The following is a 26745-nucleotide window of genomic DNA, read 5'->3' on the forward strand; positions in this document are numbered from 1 at the left end:
TGGGCTTGTAGGGGTGGCAACTGAGATAAGGTGCACACAGGTAGTTTCATGAGCAGGTGACATTTAAACTAAAATCTGAATAGTGAGAAAGAATCAGCAAGTGAATATCTTGGGAAGACTGTTCCATGCAGAGGAAATAAGTGGAACAAAGGCCTCAGCTGAGAACATACTTTTTGTTTTCAAGGAACAAAGATAAATCTGATGTGGTCTGAGCCTAGTGGTAGCGGATAGTGGTGTATGTTTCTTACTGATTTCTCCCTATCTTCAGGTTCTTTCCTCACTGAGTCTGGACCCAAGACAGACTACTTTGCTGCTGTCATTTGCAGCTTCCACTGCGCCATTCCTTTCCCCTTCCGTATCCTTTCTCAACCACTCTTAAATCCTTTATTTCGGCATCTGATGTCTGGGAACTACATAATTGTGCACTTAATTAATAGTATCTGAACTCAATTGGGAATTTAATATCACTGATCAATTATTTTCCATAACTTATATCAACTCCTTTATCATATCCACCTTCCTAAGTCACTTTAGCTACCCTCTATGGCTTTCATTTTCAGCAGAGAAACTAATCTGCTTCACTGAGAAAAATCTAGGCAACACTCATGGAAACCTTTATATTCCAAACTACTGATATATATATTTACCGACATATGTGTCTATTCTCTCCAACTGTCACTTTTCTCAGTGGAAGAAGTTGTTACTCACTCATCCCATTTTAGTTCTTGACCACATCCCTCCCCATCTTTGAAATGATCTAATCCCATTAACTATCATTCTTTCAGATTTTTTCTGTAACTCCTTTCCTCCTATTTCTTCTTAGTAATAAGACCTTTACTCTTCTTTCTAGTTTTACTTTTCCTTCTGAGGTAGGAAAAATAAGACCACAACTGTTCCTTTCACTTTTTGAATTTCCATCCTCTTCTGAATCCACTGCAGCTTGGCCTCCAGCACTCTGTAGGAACTGTGGAAATGAATGGAAGCTAACCTGCCAATAAGTTATTCTAGCTTCTCTGGAGTAGGAAACACTATTGTTGAGTTCTTGCTTCTCCAATTCTTTCCTCCATCACTCTTTTCTAGATTCCTTCTCTCCTCTCTGAACATATTTTTTTCCATTATCATTTACTTAACCTCTGTCTGCCCCTCAATTTCTGATGAGTTCTATGCCTTTTCTTTGACCTTCTCTTATATTACTATTTACCAACTCCACATATAGTCTTGACCTTTCTTACACTGTTACATTAAACCTGTGATCTGGACAACATTGCCAACTCTGAAATTTAATGCGAGACATAGATCTATGTTCAGATTTCATACGGTACAAGCTGTATTTTCTTGCATTGTTCTCACCTATAACTGCCATTTAGCAGCTATATGAACTCAGGGACATTATTTAACAAATGGGGTGGTGTCTGTGCCTCAGTTTCTATGAAAACAAAATAGGAATTATGGTGGCTTTTAAGAAACTGAGAAAAGTATGTAACAGAATCCACCTAAATTAGTCAATAACTATTATTTAAATTGTCTTTTGTATATCTTCAGACAAACCGCAACACATTTCTCATCTCATTTTACCTGGAAGAATATCTGTATCAGTGATTTGTAATTTTTTTAATGTTTAATTTTAATAGATACCCCATAAATATATTTATGGGGTATATGAGACGTTTTTATACAGGCATGTAATGCATGGCAATCACATCATGGAGAATGGGGTATCTATTTCCTCAAGCACTTATTCCTTGTGTTACAAACAATCCAATTGTACTCTTTTAGTTATTTTAAAATGCACAATTAACTTATTTTTGACTACAGTCACCATGTTGTGGTATCAAATAGCAGGTCTTATTCATTCTTTCTAATTTTTGTATCCGTTAACCATCCTTACCTCATCCACCCCCCACTACCCTTACCAGCCTGTGGTAACCATCCTTGTACTCTATCAATGACTACTGCAATAATGATGCTGCATAACAAATGATTTCCAAAACTTTGCGGCTTAAAATAACAACCAAGTACAACTGATGTCTAATCTGCAAATTTAGTGATTTGGGCTGGACTTAAATGTGCAGTTCTTCTGATCTCTGGCCCTATCTGTACTCACATACATATCTAGGGAATTGTCTGTCTCTTAATGGTCCTAAGATGGCCTTGGCAGGGGTGACTCATCTGTCTCCCAGATGATTTTTATCCTCTTTCAGGCAAGAAAGAGCAAGCACAACTGTTGAAGATTGCTACAGAAATTGACCTCTCAAGTTGTTAACTACTTTACATTGATAATACTCCATTCACTAACACCTCATGGGCATAAGAAAGTAATTTGCTGAGCCCAGAATCAGAGTGGAAAAAGATTACACAGTATAAGGGCAAAAGTCATGGAACAGAGTGTCTATTATTAATTATGATTATGTGTACAATAAATACACCAGATTCTCCTCCATATTACCCTCCAGGGCAATTTTCATCAATTCTTCCCACAGAATTTCTACCCATGCCTCAAGAGCTAGCTCAACTACATCTTCCCCAACAATTTTTAAAAATCTTATGGGAATTAAATATTTTACTTCCCTAGCCTCCTAGTTCACTTGCTATTGTGGTGCCCGTCACATTATCTATTCTAGGCTTAGCTATGCATCTACACGTGCCATCCAATTATGAAGATTCCAAAACACACAAATCCTGTTTTATTCATCTTTGTATCTCCTAAATCACCTAGCTACATGTGCAGACAATAAGTGAGTCTTTACAATGTGTCTTCAATTAATTAAATTTCTACAATGCTTTAGCTAAACTCCTCACATTTTCAACTAAGAATTTCTAAACTACTCGATACTACTTAAATCCTCCTTTCTTCCCAGCTCACTTATTTACATCACACTAATTACAGTTCCATTCTATGGAATGTGGAGTTTTGTTTTGTAAGTATATGTGTAAATCCATGTAATTCTATAGACAGACGTTTCACCAGCTAGGAAATCATCTTCTTAATCTTAGGCAACATGTCTTATACTCCTCTTCCCTAGTTTTCAGCATAGGATAGGATAGACTGAAAGAGCAATGATATGGGAAGATTTTTTATTATTATTATTAATAGATTTTTGCTTCCTAATATTGAAGTTATTTGGAATGTAGAAAAAGCTGCTTAATACAAATAATATGATAAATAGAATCTAAGGACTTTGGAGAGAAAATGAGATGTTATTGGCCATTTCCTAAGCATAGACACTTTAAAGACTGTATTTTATTTTAAACTTCCATGCTGAACATAAGCAAGCTTCTTTTATTTCCATTGCTATGGTAACACAGTGAAATTGCTTATATAATAATTATTTACTTGTGGCCTTAAACTATAAATTTGACCAAGCTTATTAAGATTCAGGAAATTTGATTTCTTCATACAGATATCCAAATGTAGACTGTCAACCCAATGACTGATCAGATTAAAACAAATTTAATACAAGCTTATATTTATCTTGAGGTGAAAAAAGATTGATGATTTCTGAACTTTCCACAAACAAATAGAACCATTTGCAGACATGGTATCCTGAGATAGACTGAGAGCCCAGTGGATTCCAGGGCTGTGTATTCTCCTAAGAAAATGACAAAATAAACTATAACTTCCTCAGACAAGTAACAAAACGGGTATGGAAAAGAATCTCAGGACTAGAGTAAATAGCAACCTAAACTATCAGTATGTTCTCTCATGATAGTGGAAAAAAGAAAAACAAAAATTATACAGATCAGTAGGGAAAGAGAATACAATTAACTGATCATAATTTCAATGAAACAAAAAATAATAAAAGACCACGCCCATCCCATCCTGTTTGTATGAAAGAACAGAGAAGAATAAAATGAGAAAGCTATAATGCCAAATGGGCAACCACAATAGATGAAGCAGAATCATAATTTGAAAATTATTCCTTCTGGAAAGGTATAGACAAAAGTTTGGGAGAAGACGAAATGAAGGTAGGAAAATCATGTGCCTACTTCCAGGTGTCTCAAGGATTTTCGCTTTCCCTGCAAATCTTTTTAGATGACAAAATCCATTAGTTGTTTTGGGCCCTCCTGTGGAAAGGAGTAATAAGTGGTCCCTAGAAATAGAAAGTTAGCAAAGTTAGGAATACAACTCCAGGTAGGTGATCAGAAGTAAAGGGAAGGCATGGAGAGGGTCCCATTTAGGATATCTCCACAGAGCATAGGGCTGAGTGCTCTATTCCACCCCACCTGATGCTATCTCTACACCATCTGAGAAGCTGGTCATCCACCTTTCACGGATGAGGATGGAGGATGCTTAGAGCAACATAACGGAACACGGAAGGTTACATGATCAGGAAGTGGTGAGCTGCAAGTCGATCCCAGCATTTTCTGAATTCAAAGCTCAGACTCTTTTTTCATCCTTTTCATTATTATAAACTTGTGTTTGAGAGCCTCATGGTCCATGGAGCTTCAGACTCTTCACCCAGAGAAGCTTTGCTGAGATCTGTGCTACATGGAAGGATTCCAATAAACTTCCTGGAAGGAACAGTAACATAGCTCAGTGATGGATCTCACTTTTAGGTATGCACAGATATGACTCGTGGGCTACCACACAATAATCTCCTACTCTAAAATATTTTGCCATATTTCCTAAAATTCCAATATTATAGACTTATTACTGGGCAAAAATCCATGGCTGACCTCTAAGAAACTCAAATATTTATTGTGGGATGGTGCTTTAAACAAAATTTCCATTATCTTTCACTTACCTTAGTATGTTTTTCAGCTTGGAAGCTATCTAAAATAAAATGGAACACCAGACAAGCATGGAATTTTAAATATCTTTGTTTTACATAAACAGGTATTATAAATTGAGTAAAAAATAATTAAAGTAAAAATTGTATGAATATTTCCCCTCATCACCTCCCACACTTCCATTCTGCTAAAGAAATTCCTGTTAAAATTATATTTACATCCTTCCAAATTAATTAGATTGACAAATATTAACATAGATATATGTATGCCAATATAGAGATGCATACTCTATAAACTGATTGCATGTATTGTGTGTGTATGGTCCTATGTATGTGTGCATCTATGTGTGTGAGAATAAGATATTGAACAATTTTAAGCATGAGAGAGTAAGTACTCACCTGTATAGAATAAAATACGAAATACTATATATATAGTATAGAATAAAATACGAAATACTATTTTGGAAAAAAAAATTTGACTCTGTAATTGTAATACATATTTCTGAGGTAGATTGGCCTCATTCTGAGAAAATTCTTAACGAGGCTTGATGGAATGTTTTGGTTGAGAAAGTTCTGGTCTTGTAGCCACAGCCTGTAAAGGACAAGGCAAAAAGAGAAGTAGATGGTCTTGCATAAGAATGAGACTGGGAATTTGGGACTGAAGAGTGGGAAGTAGACAGGAATGAAGAGAGCCCAAAGTCGATGGGAGAGTGGTGCTTATTCCCAAGAAAGCTTTCCTTCATGGAAGGATTTGGACAACAGCATACAATACTCAGCCTCCACTCAGTTCTCACCTTCACCAAGCTTAGGTATAGTCTTCCTCCGCAATCCCAAAATGTCAGTGACAAAAATGAAAACAATGGAGCAGCGCCCATCCTGTAGCCAAGAGATACACTGATATGAGTCAATGGAGGTGATGAACAATTTTCTGGAAGGAGGACGTAAGAATAAGAGGCAACTTAGTGTGAGGGACTGAATTAGCATTTCAAAAACATTGGCTCACATTCCTCTTCTCCCTGCCTTCATTGCTGACTTTGAGTTTAGCCGCAGCAAAAGAAAATACAATGCATTGAAAAAACAGAACCAAAGTTGATGGAACTCTAACTCTACTGATCAAAGAAAGAAATTACAAATTATAAATATCAGGATTGAAAAAGGGGAAATTAAAACAGATCCTGCAGACATTAAGAAGATGAGAGTTTATTACAAAAAAACAGTACACAAATACATTTTACAATTTGGATGAGAAATAATTCTTACAAAACCTCATTTTCCAGACCTAAGATGAGAAAAAAGAACATTTGAATACACATATTTATTAAAAGAAATGATTTTCACTTATAGCCAAGGAGTAGCAGGAACTATCCTTACCTTCCCAATCTAAAACAACTAGAAAATTAGACAAAGGTATTTGAAACAACTGTGTTTCAGATCTAAGTCAACAGCTGATGCAGGACTGTGATTCTGAGAAGAAAACCAAACAAGATAAACACAGTGAAAACCCCTGGTTTGTTTTCTCAGGGTACATTCAGAACCCAGCTGCAGAGGTAGGAAAGACAAACAGAGATTCCCAGACAGAACACTGAGATTTAATGATAGGTCTTACAACACTATAGGGAAGATCATCTGACAAGTTGCTATAGCATTTGTTTCTGCCCCTCTCCTCCCTAAACAAGCCTCTTCAATTGTTCTTGGAAACTTGACTCTCAAGACCCCAGCTAAATCCAATTACTCAAATTAGCATTTAATCTGTAAGAACCTTTTTGCCATCACCCTTACTAGATCCTACAGCTTAGAGAAAATACAAACATTCCTTATAATATTTCCTGCCCCAAATACCAGCTCTCCTGTTACTCTAGACGGTTATAAAAGACTATTTAGTTTTATTTTCATATTAAATATCTCATTTATTTTTATTATTTAAATGAAAGTAATATACTCACATACCTTGCAGGATGAAGATGAAATAAGTAGCATATGGGAATGAGTAGAAATTAAAAAGCACATTGTGAAGTGCTTTGAGCTATTAGTTTTGCGCTATGAATACAAATTATTATTATTGCTGAACCATATTCTGCCAAAAGTTTTAAATGTAATAGGTTTATTAATGGCAAGATACAGTACGTTGTCACTAAACGTGCAGCAACTAAACACTCCGGGGTAGCCATTATAAACACCAAAGCCCATTGTGACATTCTCATGAAACTTTGTTTTGAAAAGACACATTTGAAAAATCTTTTCCCTGATTTATAGCCCAGAATTACATCTTTAACAAATATATGATTGAGTTTTATTTTAGTGTTCACGGAAACAAAGGCTGACGGCCATTTTCCCTCCAAGATTCTGAATATTTTCCTTTTCATGTACGTCCACTTTCTGTCACTTTATGTGTGTATTTGTGTGTGTGTGTGTGAGAGAGAGTTTGCATGAACATGTGCGTGTGTGATACAGATAGATCACCAGAGCCACACACCTAAGAAGACTTATCTAGTTCTAAGATGATAGGAATTTCTTAAACAGGATGTTAAGGAGAGAGTTTCAGACAGAGAAATACCGTGCACTACATGAAGCATAGAGAAACTAAAGCAGAAGATAACCTTGTCAGGGTTTTTGCAGCTCACAATGCAATGGGGAAGATGGATTGGTAAGCAAATGACTCCAGTTGACTCTCAGCCATTGTCTGATAGTGACATCAACTCTGGGAGTACAGAAAACCCAGTGACCTTTCATGAAATGTTTCATGAAAGAAGTACGAACAGGATAACATGGAGCTAGATCTCGAAGGATATACCAAGAAGAGAAGATCCAGGAAGATAAAGAACGTAGCAAAACTCAGGAAATGGCAAGAATTTGTGTACACCTGAGAAAATAATATTTTAATGAAACTGAAAGTCAGAGATTCTTGAATGTCTGTTTTATGTCATCTGGGCTTCTTTTGGGGAGCTGCTAAAGAGTATTGAAATAGGATCAAAAAAATCTAAATTAATTTTAAAAAATGGGAGAAGGATGGAGGGAAAACAGGTAATTTCCAGGCTTCCAAGGGGTCGTTTTTTGTTTTTTTTTTTTTCTAATGAAGAGAGCAATGTGGTAATAATTGAGACCACAGAGAATTCACTGGCATTAATGCTGATCAACCAAGCAAAAGAAATCTGTGATTGAAACGTACTGGGACCAATTTTCCAATTTTGTCAACTCACCAAGTAACAAATCATATACAACACCTGGTGACCTGTATAAATAACTATTCTTCTGCAGCAGAAGAAACTTGGCATGTGGGTGAACAAGATTATGAATCTACTGCTTAGTCAGTGTCTTAGGCCATTTAGCTTTCTTTCAGTTGCCTAGCCTTGTCACTCTCCCTCTATTTCAACATTTTGTAATATGCTCTAGCCATCAACCATGAATTCAGTGAACACCTTTCTTTTTTATGCATGTGTTGTTTTACTCTTCAAGCGTAGAAATATAGGGCCTGGTGCAGTGGCTCATGCCTGTAATCTCAGCACTTTGGGAGGCCGAGGTGGGCAGATCACTTGAGGTCAGGAGTTGAAACCAGACTGGCCAACATGCTGAAACCCCATCTCTATTAAAAATACAAAAATTAGCCGGGCGTGGTGGCATGCACCTGTAATCCCAGCTACTCGGGAGGCTGAGGCACAAGAATCACTTGAACCCAGGAGGTGGAGGTTGCAGTGAGTCGAGATTGCGTCACTTCATTCCAGCCTGAGTGACAGAGTGAGACTCTGTCCCAAAACAACTAAATAAACAGATAAAATTATAATTTAAAAAGTGTAGAAACATAGAACCCACATAACTGCACTGCTAAACAAATTGCATACCATAAATCACTTGAATTGATCACTGCATTGATCACTTTGTGAATTGATCATTGTGAATTAATCACAAAGCCAGTTTTGTGACTTTGTCTTAACTTGGAGCACTACTCTCAAAGGTGTTAAAAATTTCAAGTCTGTTTCAATGTGAAACTTTCTTTGATATTTGCAACTGTTAAATAAATACATTATTTAAAGGAAACATAATGGCTTACTATGGAGGTCTTATTAGTGGTTAGCAAAATTGCAGGTAGAGAGATTGACTAGGAGACTATGCAAGTAAAACTGACATCACAATCACATTTCTAAATTCTGCTTATGTGTGATTATTATTTGAGAAAAGAGAAACACCACAAAATTCATTGAGCTACATTTCATCTCCTTCTGACACATCTTAATGTTGGCAATTTTAACAACACATTTTCTCAAAAAAGTTATTAGTGCGCATTAATAAGTATTCCTATGTCTGTGCCATGGATTTATATCATGTTCTGACATGTGGAACCAGAACTTAGATATTAATCAAGGTAACAGAGAAAAGCATTCATATTAATATTTCATGAAAATGTGATTTTAAATAGAAAAATGCCCAGCCAGGTAACAATTTCTTGTCAGATCATAGTTTTAAAATTCAGCCACGGAAGTTGGCTTTGGCAGTTGTTTGGGGTGAGATTTGAAACAACAAAGGGAATAAAAACCTTTTGAACTCTTGTTGATTAATACTGGCTAACACTCAACTAGAATATGCATGTCTTTTTCCTTTGTAAATACAATGATATGTAAGAAGTCTCCCTTACAATAGTTTCCAAAGATGTTTTTGTAAAAAAGCTTTTGCCAGACAGGATGTACAACATTACACAGATTTTTAACAAGAGTAATTGGGGACATAAATAGATAGACTGATAGGAGACCAGTATTTGAATCTATATAATACAGGCAACAATTTATTTACTTATTTATGATTTTTAGATTTTTTTAAACAGTTTTTTGAAACAGAGTCTTATACTGTGTTTTCCAGGCTGATCTTGAACTCCTAGGCTCAAGCCATCCTCCTACCTCAGCCTTCAGAGTAGTTGGGATTCTAAACTTCAAACAAATAGAGACCAAGATAATTAGCTTCCTAGCTCTGACAACAGGACAGGAGAAATGTGATGTAATATGAAATTGGAACATGCAAGTAGAGAACAAGAACAAGAACCATAAAAGGAGAAGAAGAAAATTTTGGCCAGTGACATATCAACCTAATGTACAATACTTTATCTCTGACTAAGTGTTTTAAGTGTTCTAATGAAGGAGAATTTCTTATTGATACTAGACTTCTACAATAGTTATAACTTAGTATATACCTGATTTGCTTAATATTTCTGTCATGCCCAGCCATATAAAATTTGTTGCATTTTTCTATTTCATGATCTTGTTTATTTGTTACTGTTACATTTTCCCCAGCTACTGTGTAAATCCCTTAAGAACTGTGTCAGTTTATCATCTCTGAATCCTTAATACCCAAAAGAGTGTTTAGCAATAAGAAGCACTCATTGAATATTGATGAGTGACTGCATTAGTATATGTATTAAATTTGGGATGAAACACAAACTTAACATTCTATTTTCATTTTGAGCATCCAATACAGGGTACTTACTATATGCAATGCACTGCGATAGGTGCTTCAAAAATATTCTATACATCCTCATAACAGTCCATGTTAGTGATAAATACATTGAGATTAAGAGGTGAAATGGCATGCCTGAAAACATAAAGTACATCAAAGAGATCTGTGTAAGGTCAACTCTGTATGTACATTATACACATTTGATTTTCCTTTTATATATAAAAAGAATTTAAATATATATTCTATATAGTTACATATAGTTATATATATTCATATACATGCTTATATATTTATATGTATACACATATTTATATGTATATTTTAATTTTAAATAAATTTTCAACTAAGATGATTTCTTTTGTACATCTATATTTATATGTTTAAATATATTTTATTTTATTTATTTATTTTTTGTGCAGCAGCAAGATTTATTAAAGTGAAAGCGAAAGTAAAGATTCTAGGCAGTGGAAGGGGACCCAGAAGGGTTGCCATTTCTGGCTTGGATGTCTGTGCTTATATCCCTTTATGATTCCTCCCCTTTTCCTTTTTCTGTCCTATAGGATTAACTTATTTCCTATCCACTTGTGGGTTAGCAAGCCTGATTGGTTAAAAACATCAGGCTGCACATAAAGCTTAAACTCCCTATATGATTGGTGGAAGTTTCAATGCTTAGCTTGCAGCTGTGACTCATTTTGAATTAGGGGAAAGTCCCCTTTGATTGGCAGAAGTTTCAATCCCTGAGCTTGCAGCTATGACTTATTAATATATTTTAATTTTAGATGATTTTTTCCACTAAGCAGACTATTTCTTGTTTGGTGAAATAGCATTTCTTGACCTGGAATTAACAAATTAAATTAAGACCTCAGACAAACAAACCAAATGAATAGTTTTAATCTTTGCATCTCAGTTGGCTAGACCAAAGAAATACACCCACTATGAGGAGCTGCCTAGCTGGAGACAGTGTTTATATGTCCAGATCCTCTGGACATTGCTCTGTGTAGGATTGTTTCATTATTGTTATAAAAATTCAGTGGTGGCCAGGCGCGGTGGCTCAAGCCTGTAATCCCAGCACTTTGGGAGGCCGAGACGGGCAGATCACGAGGTCAGGAGATTGAGAACATCCTGGCTAACACGGTGAAACCCCGTCTCCACTAAAAAATGCAAAAAACTAGCCGGGCGAGGTGGCGGGCGCCTGTAGTCCCAGCTGCTCGGGAGGCTGAGGCAGGAGAATGGCGTAAACCTGGAGGCGGAGCTTGCAGTGAGCTGAGATCCGGCCACTTTAAATGAAGTAAGATGATACCTCATTTTGGTTTTGGTTCAGATTTTCCTGATTAGTGACTTTGAGCATATTTTCATCTACCTGTTGGTCATTTGTATGTCTTCTTTTGAGAAATGTCTAATCATGTCCTTTAACTTCTTTTTACCGGGGTTATTTTTATTTTTATTTTTTACTGATGAGTTGTTTGAGACCTTTGTATATTCCGGATATTCATCCCTTGCCAGATGAAGAGTTTACAAATACTTCTCTGATTTATCAGGTTGTCTCTTCATTCTGTTGATTGTTTATATTGTTGTGCAGAAACTTAGTTTAAGATAGTAAAATTTGTCTACGTTTTTGCCTGTGCTTTTGATGTCTTCTCTTAGCCATAAAATCTTTGCCTAAACCAATGTCCTGAAATGTTTCCCTTTATTTTTTCTTCTAGTAGTTTTATAGCTTCAGATATTATGTTTAAGTCTTTAGTCCATTTTGAGTTGATTTTTGTGTATGGTGAGAGTCAAGAATCCAGTTTCATTCTTCTGCGTATGGATATTCACATTTTTGTGCACCATAGAGTTAAGAAGGCTTCTTTTCCACAATGTATGTTCTTGCTATCTTTGTCAAAAATAAGTTGGCTGTAAATATACGAATTTATTTTTGGGTTCTTTATTCTGTTCCATTGGTCTTTGACCATTTTTATACCAATGCCATGCTATTAGAGTTACAATAAACTTGTATATATGTTGACATCAGGCAGTGTCATGTCTCTAGCTTTGTTCTTTTCGTTCAAGATTGATTTAGCTATTTGGGCTTTTTCTTTGTTCCATATAAATCTTAGGATTTTTCCTATTCCTGTGAAAAATGACATTGGTGTTTTAAAATGGATTGCATTGAATGTGTAGAGTCCTTTGTGTAATATGATCACTTTAAATATATTATTCTTCCTATCCATGAGCATAGAATGCCTTTCTATTTGTTTGTGTCCTCTTTAGTTTCTTTCATCAGTGTTTTATAGGTTTCCTTGTAATTTTAGGCATTTTTTGTAGCTATTGTAAATGTCAATGTTTTCTTGATTTTTTTCTTAACTAGTTCATTATTTGTGTATAGAAATGCTATTGATTTTTATATATTGATTTTGTATCTTAAAACTACTAAATTTATTTATCTAAGAGGTTTTTTTTATAGACACTATAGGTTTTATTAGATGTAAGATTATGTCATCTGCCAAAAAAGATAATTGCACTTTGTCTTGTTTGAGCCATTAGAGAAAAAAATAGTTCAGCTTTTTCCCACTCAGTATGATGTTAGCTGTGGGTTTGTTATATATGGCCTTAATTATGCTGAGGTATGTTTGTTTTATGCCTACTTTGCTGACAGTTTTCATCAAAGGGTATGTTGAATATTATCAAATGCTTTTTCTGTGTCTTAAAATGATCATATGTGTTTTGTTCTTTATTCTGTTGATGTGATATATTATGTTTATTGATTTGTATATGTTACATCGTCTTTGAATCTGTGGGATAAATCCCACTTGATCATGGAGTATTATCTTTCTGATGTGCTGTTGTATTGGTTTGCTAGTATTTTGTTCAGGATTTTTGTAACTATGTTCATCAGGAATATTGGCTTGTCATTTTCTATTTTGTGGCATCATTGCTTGGTTTTGGTATCACTGTAGTGCTGGCCTCATAGAATAAGTTAGGGAGAATTTCATTTCTTTAATTTTTTGGAATAGTTGGAGAAGAATTTGTAAGTTTGTTACAATTCAGCGATAAAAGTATTCGGTCTTGAGATTTTCTCTTTTGGGAGACATACTCACTTTATTAATCTGGGTGCCCTAGTGTTGAGTGTATAAATTTTTAGAGTTGTTATATCCTCTTGCTGAATTGATCTTTTCATCATTATATGACAACCCTCATTTTACTGTTTTTTACTTAAAGTCTATTTTATCTGATGTAGGTATAGCTACTCCTGTTTGCTTTTGGTTTCCATTTACATGGAATTTTTTGTCCAGCCCTTTACTTTCAGTCTATATGTGTCTTTACAGGTAAGTTTCTTGAAAGCAGCATATAGTTGTATGATTTTTAAAAATCTATTCAGCATCTATATCTTACAAGTGGAAATGCATTTATGCTCAAGGCTATTATTGATATGTGACGGCTTATTCCTGTCATTTTAATTTATTTCTTCTTAATCTTTGGTTCTTTTTCTCATTATTTATCATTGTGGTTTGATATCTTTGCTTCTGTACTGGGAATGTTTAATTTATTTTTCACTCCCATTTGTGTATCTGCTCTACCAATGAGTTTTATACTTCCATATGTTTTCATAATGGTAGATATTGTATTTTCATTTCCACGTTTAGGATTTCTTTAAGTATCTCTTCTAGCGCCAGTATAGTGGTAATGAATTCTCTCAGCTTTTGCTTGTCTGGGAATGATTTTGTTTCTCTCTCATTCATAAATAATATTTTGAATGTGGGGCTGAAAATATATTATCCTTGGCTGGCAGTCTCTTTCTTCCCTTTCAGCATTTTGAAGATACTATCCTATTCTCTCCTATGCTGTGAGGCTTCTGCTGAGAAATCCACTGTTAGTATAATGAAAGCTCCCTTACAAGTGACTAGATGCCTTTCTCTTGTTTTAAGAATGGTATCTTTATCTTTGACTTTTGACAGTGTGGCTATAATTTGCTCTGGGCAAGACGTTTTTATGGTTTATTTTTGTTGTTGTTCATTTGAGAAGACATTGTTGAATTGTCTCTATTTCAAAATCTCTGAGCTTTCTGTAGCTGGCTGACTAAATCCCTTACCAGACTTGGGATATTTTTTAGGTATAATGTCATTAAATAGATTTTCTATTACTTTCATTTCCTCTTGGCCTTCTAGAATTCTGAATATTCAAATATTTGGTAACTTCGTGTTATCTTGTATGTCACATGGGCTTTGTTCATTTTTTTAAAATATGTATTTGTTTCACTGGGTTATTACTAAAGATCTGTCTTCAAGTTCTGAATTGTTTCATCTGCTTGATCTAGTCCGTTGTTGAAGCTTTCAAAGGTATTTATTAATTCATTCAGTGAATTATTTATTTCCAAAATTTCTATTTGTTTCTTTTGAATGAAAAGAAAATTTTGGTAAATTTCTTATTCATATTCTGAATTGCTTTTCTGATTTCATTGTATTATCTATCTGTAATCCCTTGTGTTACATTGAGCTACTTTAATACTATTAATTGAATTCTTTTTCTGTAATTTAATAAATTTCTTTTTTCTTGAAATCTGTTGCTGAAGAATTACTGTGTTCTTTGGAGGTATCATTATTTTCTTGCTTTTTTGGTATTTCTTGTGCCCTTACATTGATATCTGTTTATCTAGTAAAACAGTCGCTTCTTCTAAGTTTTTAGATATGCTTTCATAGAGGAGGAATTTTTCATGAAGATGCATCTATGGTGTTGGCTGGGTAAGGCACTAGGCTTTGATTCTATGTTCATGCAGTAGTGTAATCTCCTTACAAGTTTTACAGATATAAATAGAATCAATGATGTCTGTGGTTTTCTCTATGGCTCAGAGTTTAGTTGTTAGTGGAGGCTGTGGTGAAGTTTTGCTGGGAATGGGGATGCCAGGTTGACCAGTCCTTGGGCCCATGGTGGCAGTAAAAGGCTGAACATGTTTGTCCTTGGGTCCCACAGTGACATACACTGGCACCAGTGTTAGCAGTTCCACGTGGATCAATTATTGGCCCTCTAGATGACTTGTTCATATGCTGACAGTGGCAACAATGGGCTAGGTGGGTGAGCAATGAGCCTTAGGCCCCTGGGCAGAGTGTGTAGTGTGGGCAATGGCAATAGTAGTGGTGGGATATCCTGTTTACTCTCAAGCAGTCCACACTGATGTTGGTAGTGGCTGTGATGGGCTGGGTGGGCCAACTTACAGGCCTGCAGGTGATACATGTAGGTGGATGCCTGCTGTGTTGGTTGCAGCAGGTCAGATGGATCCAACCTCAAGTCCCTGCAGGAGTGCTCAAGTGCAATAATGGTAGGTGGGAATGTGCAATCCCCAGGCTCATAGATGGTATACTTAGGTATTGGAGAGGTAGAGCTGGCCTGGAAGGTCCTGTCCTAAGGTTCCTCAGTGGTGTGTGCAGGTGCTGGCTATTGTAGAAATGGGTGAGGTGATCCCCAGACCACTGGTGGAATGCCCAGTTGGGAGCATCACCAGTTGTGCTATGTCCCTGTTGCTGGAGAGAATGGGGTTGCTTTCAGTGGCATCAACCATAGGCAGGCAGCTAAGGAGTGTAGGCTTGGGCTCCTGGTGGTAGCTATAGGCAGCATAGCCTGTTCTTTGGGCACTTGTAAATATGCAGTGGCTCTGCTACTGGAAGAAGTGAGGTCACTGGCAGTGGCTTGCACTTTGACCATGATGGGAACAGTCAGCAGTAGCAGTGGCTACAGGTGAAGGATGTCAGTCCAGGGATGTTGAGATGCAGGGGCTGTTGGGCTTCATGGCAGGATGCAATCTAATGGGCCCTGAGCTCTCAAAATAGAACTGTGCTGTAATTAATTGCTTAAGACTTGAAAGATGTATGGGACTCAGTGTGATCTCCCTCCCTGGAGCAATGCTTTTGCAAGGTCTCCAGGCAGCTCCATATGTTAGTCTTAGTGCCCACAGGAGTCGAGGGGTTCTCCCATGGTTAAGATTGCAAAAGTCCACATGCAGATGTGGACCACTAAGGGTCTCTTACCCTTTCTCCCATTGGAAGCCTCTCTAGGCTCCCTGCTAATCCAGTTAAGTAGTCTGCCTCACTTCCCTCTCCTTCCTTGCCTTAGGTATTTCCTGCTACTTGTCTGTTGAACCACAGTGTTCTCTTAGATTGTCTATTCAAAATGTGATTATCTACTCAATATTTTTATTCGTCTTTGTGAAGAAGGCAAGTACCAGATGACTCTAGTCAGCCATCTTGAAGTCCAGCACTGAAGTTAAAATTTACTTGTTATTGTTTTATGTTTCTTTTTACAAATAAATTTGTAAGTTTACATACTTACACAAAAGCAATGTTCTTTTGCATCCTGTGCTTAAGAAAAGTTTCTTTTCAGCTAAAGTGTCAAAGTTAGTGCTTTCATATCCTACCACTGAAAGAGCACAAAAATATAGTAATATTCTAAATATTTATAATTTTAAACTGACAAAAGAAATAAGGAGTTGAGGGATTTCATTCCAAAGGTCTCATTTCCATTTTCAATTTTGTGAGCTTAAGATATTTTTTTCTTAAACCTACACATATACAACTGCAGGTATAAGTGGGTTCAAAATAAATGCCAATCATTAGTTTCATTTGTTGCAGTATCAAATGAAATAGGATTTTGTTGAATGTATTGTACGTTCTCAAGAGTATATAGGAGGCAAAAAAACTAATTTTTAATGGTAGCTCAGCTACTAAATTCTGTGTATTTGAGCAGGATCTAAATACAGCAAGTAAGAGGAGAAGTTAAATCTTTGTGAAAGTCGTTCATTTCATAAAGTCATTTGGTGGTTTTATTTCACCTCTCTGAACTCCTACTCAACAAAAACTTTGTTCATTATCATCTAACACCAGCTTATAATCCTCTTTGTGTGGCTATCTAACTTTCTCAGGATAATTCAAACATTAGAAGTTAAAAAGAATTATTTATGAAATGTTGATGACTATTGCATATTATCACCAAAGATTGTGGCTACAGTATGTACAAAAGGATGGATCATTTTAAGAAGAGGAAGAACTCAAAGTATTACTGCAGAACAAGAGAACAGAAACAATATTCAAAGATTAGGCAAATTGCAGTGTTTTTTAGCCATTTTGATTTACCTTTACATGACAAAATCCACAACTAAATGGGAGAAACTTGAATTTAAAAGCCATAGTCTAGTTTAGCCTTTCTAAATATTTGACTAAAGGTCATCTCCCTGTCATTTTCAAACTCTTAAAGAACAGATTAAATATCCCAACAAGACTATCCAACTTGCATAAATCTAGATTTGGTTTGGTTTGAGATGGAAAGTTTCACCCATTTACATTGCAAAAGTGAGATAAGCAAATGAAAATTCCCTAATTTTTCTCCTATTTTTTCAAAAGTAAGTGTACAAAGGCTTCGTTAGTTTACATTTTGTGTCGGTCAGCATCCAAGTTGGCTCCTCATGATTCTTATCCCTGGGTATTCACACTCTTACGTCGTCTGTTCCACATTGTACTAGAATTAGTCTGTGTGCCACATAGAACATAGCAAAAGTGATCATATGATCATATGTCACTTATAATGTTATACTATAAAAGCTTTGGCTTCCATCTTGGGCATCTCCCTTCCTCTCTCTTTTCTCCCTTCCCTTCTCTATATCCCCTTCTATCTCCTTCCCTCACTCATCATTTGCCTGGAGGAAGCCAGCTACCATATAACTAATGTAGTCTGTAGAGAGGCACACATAGCGAGGAGGTGGGGTCTCTGGTCAAAAGTCAGTAAGGAATTGAGGTCTGTCAAGAACTAAGTGAGAGAGCTTGGAAGTGGATTCTCTATCTCTAGTTGAGCCTCGAGAAAACTATAACCATGGCTGGCAACCTGGTGAAAGACCCTAAGCCAGAATCTTGCACCTAAGCTGCTCCCAGATTCCTGACTCTCAGAGGCTGAGTATGATATGTGTTTATTGTTTAAAGCTGCTAAGTTTTCAAGTGATTTGTTATGCTGCCATGCTATCTAATAGAGATTTGAAATTATTTCCATTGCTATTTGGTTGCCCATGACTCCTACATTCTGAAAGAAAGTGGTTGTTCATAATTTTACTTGGTTCATCATCTTATATCCCATGCATAGGTATTACTTTTTAAGAAGAAATGAGAAGAATTTTTTTATTAGAAATTTGGAATGAATATTTTATTAGGATCTAAGAAGTGGTGAGTTTAAGAATATTGTTTTCTTAATATAAAATCAGATCTCTATTTTGAGATATTATGGTAATTGTTTATTATTTTTATATTAGAAAACTTAGTAAATACCTTGTGATATGTTTGAACTTCTAGTTTCAAAATCAATGAAAATTAATTTTTTAAATTAAAATAAGTTTTTCACACAAAATAAATACATCTGATAAGCAACAATATTGATATTTAAATAATAAATAAAATAAATAAAAGTTATATAATATAAACAAAATAAAAATAATTAATACACATATAGTCATATATGATGAAATAGTAAAGTAATATCCTTTTAAAATAATATAATTATCACTACTAACTAGAGCCTGATATGTGATAAAATTATTCAAATTATTAGATAGAAACTGTTTTAATCCTTACAGAAGTTCTGCACAAAGATACCATTAATTTCTAGTTTTCAAGTGGGCAGATCAACACTCAGAGGCATTTAGTGATGTACACAAGGAAAAGTAGGTAGAAAATGCATGAAAATACATACACTCACAGTTTATTAAGATTGTAAAGTTTGCAACCTTCTGCTATGCCAGTCTGCATTCTTTTCAATAAATTTTATGTTAAAACTAATTTAGATTAGCTTCACTTGGAATTTTGGACACCGAGTACACTTATTTTGAATATACATATCTGTATCAGTATTTTCTGAGGACATGACCTAAATGATTCAGAAAGAAATCTGATGAAGGAGAGAAATCATTAGCCATATAATGTTATTTGATAAAAATATGTGATGACTCTGAGGAAGTGACCCTGTGCTTCTCTTGTGTTACAAAAAGTGGCTCTACTTCGCTCCAAGAATCTCAGTGTCTCGTGGTGTGAAAGTTGAGTTCCTGGCCGGGCGCGGTGGCTCAAGCCTGTAATCCCAGCACTTTGGGAGGCCGAGGCGGGTGGATCACGAGGTCAGGAGATCAAGACCATCCTGGCTAACATGGTGAAACCCCGTCTCTACTAAAAATACAAAAAAACTAACTGGGCGTGGTGGCGGGCGCCTGTAGTCCCAGCTACTCGGAGGCTGAGGCACGAGAATGGCGTGAACCCGGGAGGCGGAGCTTGCAGTGAGCCGAGATCGCGCCACTGCACTCCAGCCTGGGCGACACAGCGAGACTCCGTCTCAAAAAAAAAAAAAAAAAAAAAGAAAGTTGAGTTCCTTATTCTTTATTTTTCTTCTTCAGAATTGGCACATTCATTGTCACAGTGTATTAGTCAGGGTTCTCTAGAGGGACAGAACTAATAGGATAGATGTACATATAAATGAGAGTTTATTAAGGAGTATTGACGCACATGATCACAACACAAAGTCCCACAATAGGCTGTCTGCAAGCTGATGAGCAAGGAGGCCAGTCCAAGTCCCAAACCCTCAAAAGTAGGGAAGCTGGCAGTGCAGCCTTCAGTCTGTGGTCGAAGGTCCAAGGGTCCCAAAACTGAAGAACTTGGAGTCTGATGTTCAAGGACAAAAAGCATCCAGCATGGGAGAAAGATGGAGGCCAGAAACCTCAGTCAGTCTATTCCTTCCATGTTCTTCTGCCTACTTTTTATTCTGGCTGTGCTGGCAGCTGGTTAGATTGTGTCCACCCAGATTGAGGGTGAGTCTGTGTCTCCTAGTCCGATGACTCAAATGTTAACCTCCTCTGGCAACACCCTCACAGACATGGCCAGTAACAATACCTTGCATCCTTCAATCCAATCAAGTTGACACTCGATATTAACCATCACACACACACATCATCAGAACGTACCTCTCAAAATGCCTTTTGCATATGGGAATCTGTCCATTGCAGACTCTGGCACCTGGCTTACATTCATTTACTCCAGTACTCCTCCTGTCATTATTCTTGGTGACTAAAACATTTATGAAAATGTCCCTGTCTTCTCAGCATGTTATATCTTCTTTTCTCTTCTTTCTACCTTAGAACAAGCTCACACATTTATGTTTTAAATATCAGAACCATCAACAAATCCATCACCTCAGAAACCACAATTTCAAATATTCTGTTGTCTAACCGTCTTACCACATTCAATTCATGGGTTTAAATGCTCTTTGTCTATCCATTAACCCACCAGGGTCTCACTTTCTAATTTTTCCAGGCTAGGCTCCATGCTTCCACATTACAGCCACTCCCTTGCCCATAAATTTAACTGCCTCTACTCACCTCCCCTCCCGTGCCCTCTCCTGCCCTTTTCTGCCCTCCTCTTCCCACCTCTTCTCTCCTCTCCCTCTCTCTTTCTGTTCTCTTCTGGCAAATATCCTGTCCTAGCTAAAATCAACTCTCTCCTTAACTTTTCATCTGCATCCAGATAGCTGAGTGTTACTAGAGAAAAAGCATACAACCCTACTGTGTCATTCCACTTTAAATTTAGGATCATGACTCAACAGAGCTGTTGCTACTGACAGAATATTCCATTACCTTCTCTGTGAATTCATTTTCACACTTACAGAAACAACAATCTCATGCTTTCTCTGGCTTCTTCCAATATCCAAAACTTCTTCTTTTTGTAGAGACTTTAGGTCTTTTTCTCATTCTCTGCACATCACTTATCTACATACTTAAAAGTAGATTCAATCAAGGAAGAATTATTTATGATTTGACACTGAATCAGAAAGAAGAAGATGTGTAATTCCTTCTCCTTTTCATTCTTCTCCTTTTCTTCCTCCTTCTCTTTCTTCTCCTTCTTGGTCTCCTTCTCCTTCTTACCAAACAAATAAATCAATTCCTCTTTTTATGCTTTGTGTTTTATAGCACTACTTCTGAAGGACTTTATTACTTAATTTATCTTGCCTTCCCTGCACCATCAGTTTTTCCTTCTCTACCAGATAATTTCCCCTCTTATATAAACATAGGCCTTCATACCAACCATAGGAAAACAAAGTATAACAAAATACTAACCTCCCTTTTCTCTTGGCCCACTTTCATCTCCATGATACTTTTCTGTGTCTTTATACTTTGTCAACTTTTTATACTATCTCACTGGGTTGTAAGTGGCCCAGAGCTAGGCTCCTCTAAATTCTTCTCTATCATATACTTCTTCTCAGATTATTTCAGGGCTTTAATACCACCTACATTTTACTGCAGCCTGGACATCTTGCCCCCATTGCTAAACTCAAATTTAACAATGTACTCACTACTGCTAGTTGGATTTCTACCAAGAATCTAATTGTTAATATGGCAAAGACACTTGCTTCCGCCCCTACTTGTACCCTAGAGCTTTTAACTCCAGCAAATGGCACCACATGCAGTGATATGCAGTCATACTTAATTCCTAATTCTTTACCAAATACCAACTTGCAATCTCTTTTTAAGCCCAGTTGTCACCTCCAAAGTGTAACCTGAGTTCAAACACTTCTTACCATCTTCAGTGCTACCAACTTAGCCCAAACCACTCATGATCTCTCACTTCCCGGAAGATCCTAACTATCTTGTGTTCTGCACTCTGTATTACAGCTAGGAAAGTAAAAGTTCTAAAACACAAATCAGATTACCTTAAACATTTGTTTAAAGTCGTCTGATGATTTTTAAAATTATCATCAAAATAAAACACAAATTCATTCCTCTCTCCAAACTGCACTTGTTGTACTTTCAGCATTTCTTCTAAATGCATCCTTGAATCATTCTTCTCTCAGTTCTCCTGGTTTCCTCCCCAGTAACTGAAGGAATACAACTAAGTGAATGAAATTTCTATCTAAAGCTAGACAGATCAGACAATTTGTGGCAGATTATAGATGACAACAAACATTCCCTATTTCTGACCTCATTCTATGATTTTCATTTTAAATCATCCATCTTTCAATTGACAGTTGAAAACTCCAGGATCCAAAGAAGGTAAAATCACTTTCTTAGTTTGTGTTTTCTTCGAAATTTATTTACCAGTTATGCATCCATTTGTTTTGGTTAGTGTTTTGCTAAATATATTATGTTTGACTTTCGTATCTCTGATTCTAGTTGGGAAATTAAGCAGCAAGAAGTAAAATAAAACCACTATAATCCGAATCATAGATTTTTGGTTTCATTAAATGCTCTTGCAAATTCACTCTACTTAAGGTACGGAAGTAGATATTATTATTATTTTCTTTAAAGTAGCTTTGCAGTTCCTGTAGTGTGGCATTTAATTTCTGTTTTAACTCTTTTTCAAAGTGCAACATCTCTGTGAGATACATACCTGCTGTAACAATTCGGTTGCAGAAATGATCTTATCCCTAATTGTTGTAACATGAAAACAACTTGCCTTCACTAGCACAGGACCCAGGCATGAATTATGAAGACTGGGTACATTTACTGTATCAACACTCTTCTTAGCATGATTTACTTAGCGTGATTTACTGTACATTTGTGATATGTTAACTTTTATTTGGAAAGATGTTCTATTACAGTTCAATGACATGATTACAATCTCATTTACTCCATGGGAATGATTGTATTCCTCATTCAAAACTCTTTTCCTTGCCCAGTATTTCTTCTGACTCTCCCCTTCATCTTTCTGAAAATCAGCAGAAGAGTACCTTAAAGAACCGAGTGAAGATGGCTTTTAGACTGGGTCTTTTCAGATGATTGAGATTTAAAATTTTATTATTATTATTATTATTATTATTATACTTTAAGTTCTAGGGTACATGTGCATAATGTGCAGGTTTGTTAAATATGTGTACTTGTGCCATGTTGCTGTGCTGCACCCATTAACTTGTCAGCACCCATCAACTCGTCATTTACATCAGGTGTAACTCCCAATGCAATCCCTCTCCCCTCCCCCTTCCCCATGATAGGCCCCCGTGTGTGATGTACCCCTTCCCGAGTCCAGGTGATCTCATTGTTCAGTTCCCACCTATGAGTGAGAACATGCGGTGTTTGGTTTTCTGTTCTTGCCATAGTTTGCTGAGAATGATGGTTTCCAGCTACATCCATGTCCCTACAAAGGACACAAACTCATCCTTTTTTATGGCTGCATAGTATTCCATGGTGTATATGTACCACATTTTCTTTTTTTTTTTTTTTTTTTTTTTTTTTTTTGAGATGGAGTCTCGCTCTGTCGCCCATGCTGGAGTGTGGTGGCCGGATCTCAGCTCACTGCAAGCTCCACCTCCCGGGTTTACGCCATTCTCCTGCCTCAGCCTCCCAAGTAGCTGGGACTACAGGCGCCCGCCACCTCGCCCGGCTAGTTTTTTGTATTTTTTAGTAGAGACGGGGTTTCACCGGGTTAGCCAGGATGGTCTCGATCTCCTGACCTCGTGATCCGCCCGTCTCCGCCTCCCAAAGTGCTGGGATTACAGGCTTGAGCCACCGCGCCCGGCCTACATTTTCTTAATGTAGTCTGTCACTGATGGACATTTGGGTTGATTCCAAGTCTTTGCTATTGTGAATAGTGCCGCAATAAACATACGTGTGCATGTGTCTTTATAGCAGCATGATTTATAATCCTTTGGGTATATACCCAGTAATGGGATGGCTGGGTGATATGGTTCTTCTAGTTCTAGATCCTTGAGGAATCGCCATACTGTTTTCCATAATGGTTGAACTAAATAAATTTCAAAAATCATCATCAAAATTTCAAGTTTTTCTCAAGAAATTTTGAGTGAGGTTTATTTTATAATGCTACTTTATAGTAGACAAATGGTAAGGGGCATTGGATTTTTTCACTTATCGTTTCCCTGGATATTTTTAAAAAGAAAGTAATATTGATGGCAAAATATTTACAAGCTTTAAATATAGTCTGTTTTGTAGAACAGCTTAGGGTGTCACCATTATGGTTGCAAGCCAGAAATACTTGGGAAAGGAGGAAAATACACAGAGTAGAGAAGATTAGATAGAAGGAAATTAGTGTCAGATGAGGCAGAAGGCAATGCGGTTAGGCTTAGGGAAAAAAACTAGGCCCCCTCTCTTAGTGTATTTCTTCTTAATATTCTTATTTGTTGCTGTTATATAAAATTAACCTTCCCCCCAGGGGAGAGTGAAATCAGAAAAACAGATTTAGAAACTGGAAAAAAGTACATCAAGTGATGACCTTAATAATTTCCTAAAAACATTCTTGACCTTACCTCCTACTAAAATAATAGATTTTAAATTTAATAGTTTAGAATAGGGTAGAAGGATTTATTAAACAGGGAAAAAATAAATTTTCTATAGGAGATTTGAGTTCATAATGTAGCAGAGATCAGTGACAAGAGAAATGGCTAAAACAATACATATTGTGATTGAACTTTAAAAAAGAGGAAAGAAACCAACATCGGAAAATGTGTTGCTATGAACATAGAATCTCTATTTTTTTCTGACTCTCTATAGAACACCTTCTTTCCTTAGCTAAAACTCCGTGCAACAATCACACTAGCATTGCCTATGTCCTGGGGCAAAAAAGGATTATGACATTGGATTCTTTCCCTGATGGGGATTCCTGAGAGACAGGGAATTAAAATTCAACCAAATTTTCTAATACCAAGGGTTTCCCCCAGTGGAATATATTCATTATTCAAGTCATTTGTTCACAGGCAGGAACACTTTATCTATATTCGGTTACACTGGTTTGCTGGAATCATTTCCATTTCAGTCTGAAACGTGTCAGAAGTTAAAGATTCTGTATAGTTTCTCTGAATAGTACCCAGCACAAAGCCAGGTACAAAGGTCCTTTTTTAACACCAATCCAAAGCAAGAACAGTACCTAAGAGAATCTTTTCTCATGCAGCAAGAGGCAGATTCTAAAGGGAGAGTGAGCTTTCCTCCTTTACAACATGTTAGAGCTTGTATGCTATAAAGTGCAAGTCCCTGTATAAATTGAAAATGAGTCTTTTTTACTGGTTACCAAGAAGATGTTAGATGTGGGCATCGAGAGTGTGTTTGAGCTTTCTTTCTCCTTCGGACCTAGCAAATTATAACATTTGTGAAGATTAACACCTAGTCTTTACATAACATTTCAAAAATTTCTATAATGCTTTCATAATTATCACTGTCTCATTACTCATCAGGCAAAATGAATGACATTTTAATATGTCATTGAGAAAGACACTGAAAATGGAATGGGGGAATTCTTAGAAATGGCCCTAATTTTACCACTGCCAGGTCAACTACTCATAATAGTTATTATTTATTAAGTACCTACTAGGTGTACTGTGCAAGGACTTTAGAAGCACTGTTTCATTAATTCTTACAATAAACCCGGGAAACCAAGGAAGAGCCATCCCTCTAATTGGAGAGTCCAACGCAGAATTTACAACAGAGTAAGCGCTCAATGTTTTGATGTATGAATAAACACTTTTCATGATTATCTTTGCTTTCATTCAACTTACAAATTAAAATCTGAGGCTTAGAGACATTAAATTATTTTTACTTTGTAGGTTAGCTTGGAATTGAATTCATGTCCATTTGACATCTAGGATAATTTTCTTGGTTATAAAGGCTTTACCTAAAGTCGATGAAATTTAATGGCAAATTTTAGACTAGAACTATGTGCATTGACACTCATTGAAATTTTCCTCTATATCTTGCCTCACATGACCAAAGAACCCTTATCTTTTAGCTCTTCAGACAAAGATTTTTCCTACTTCCACATAATATGAATTTTACAAAGCCTCATTGATTTAAATAACCTGGAGAACAGGAGAAGGCTGGTATAAAAGTGGACATTTTAAATTAAAGAATTTTAAATAATTAAAATGAAAGTAATTTTATTTCTTGATTATGTGAAATAATTAACACTAAGTGTTTCCTGATGAAGCCTTCCTTTTCTGGCTCAAATGGGAAAATTGAACTTTATTTCATTTAGCAGTATTTTGGGATCAGAGACAGACTGGGGGCATGTTGCTGGATATCTTACTGCTACTAGTCCGTAAGGGGCACTAATATATCACTGACATAAATCAAAAACTTAAGTACAGCTAACTTAGGTTTTCACATATAATTCCTTGTAATTTATAAAACATAAATTGGTTCTGCTTTAACTGATTACATATCATCTTTTAAATCAAATTTTTTTAAGTTCCATGGTACATATATCTGTACTAAAAAACAATTTGGCATTCCCACATAAATTGTATGGAAAAGATGCATACCCTCAACCCTGAGGTCAATCAACTGATGGCTTCCTACAGTTGGTAGTCAGAATCAGTTAAAATTCTGAAACCAAATGAGACACATTACAGTGCTGTCTACTGGAGTGAGTGGCAATTTCATTATCTACATTTAGGAGCCTTAAATATAAATAAGCTTTCTGTTTCAAGAGATCACCTTCAATCAGTGTACAAATTGATATTGCTCATAGGCACACATATGCTGCTGCATACTGTGCATGAGGGGTCACTGGTGAAGAAAAGCTATGAGATATTTCACCAGAGAAATTAGTTTCATCTCATTGAATACATGTTGACGCAACATGTAAAA

Source organism: Papio anubis, chromosome 7 (assembly GCF_008728515.1).
Source record: "Papio anubis isolate 15944 chromosome 7, Panubis1.0, whole genome shotgun sequence".
Taxonomy (NCBI): domain Eukaryota; kingdom Metazoa; phylum Chordata; class Mammalia; order Primates; family Cercopithecidae; genus Papio; species Papio anubis.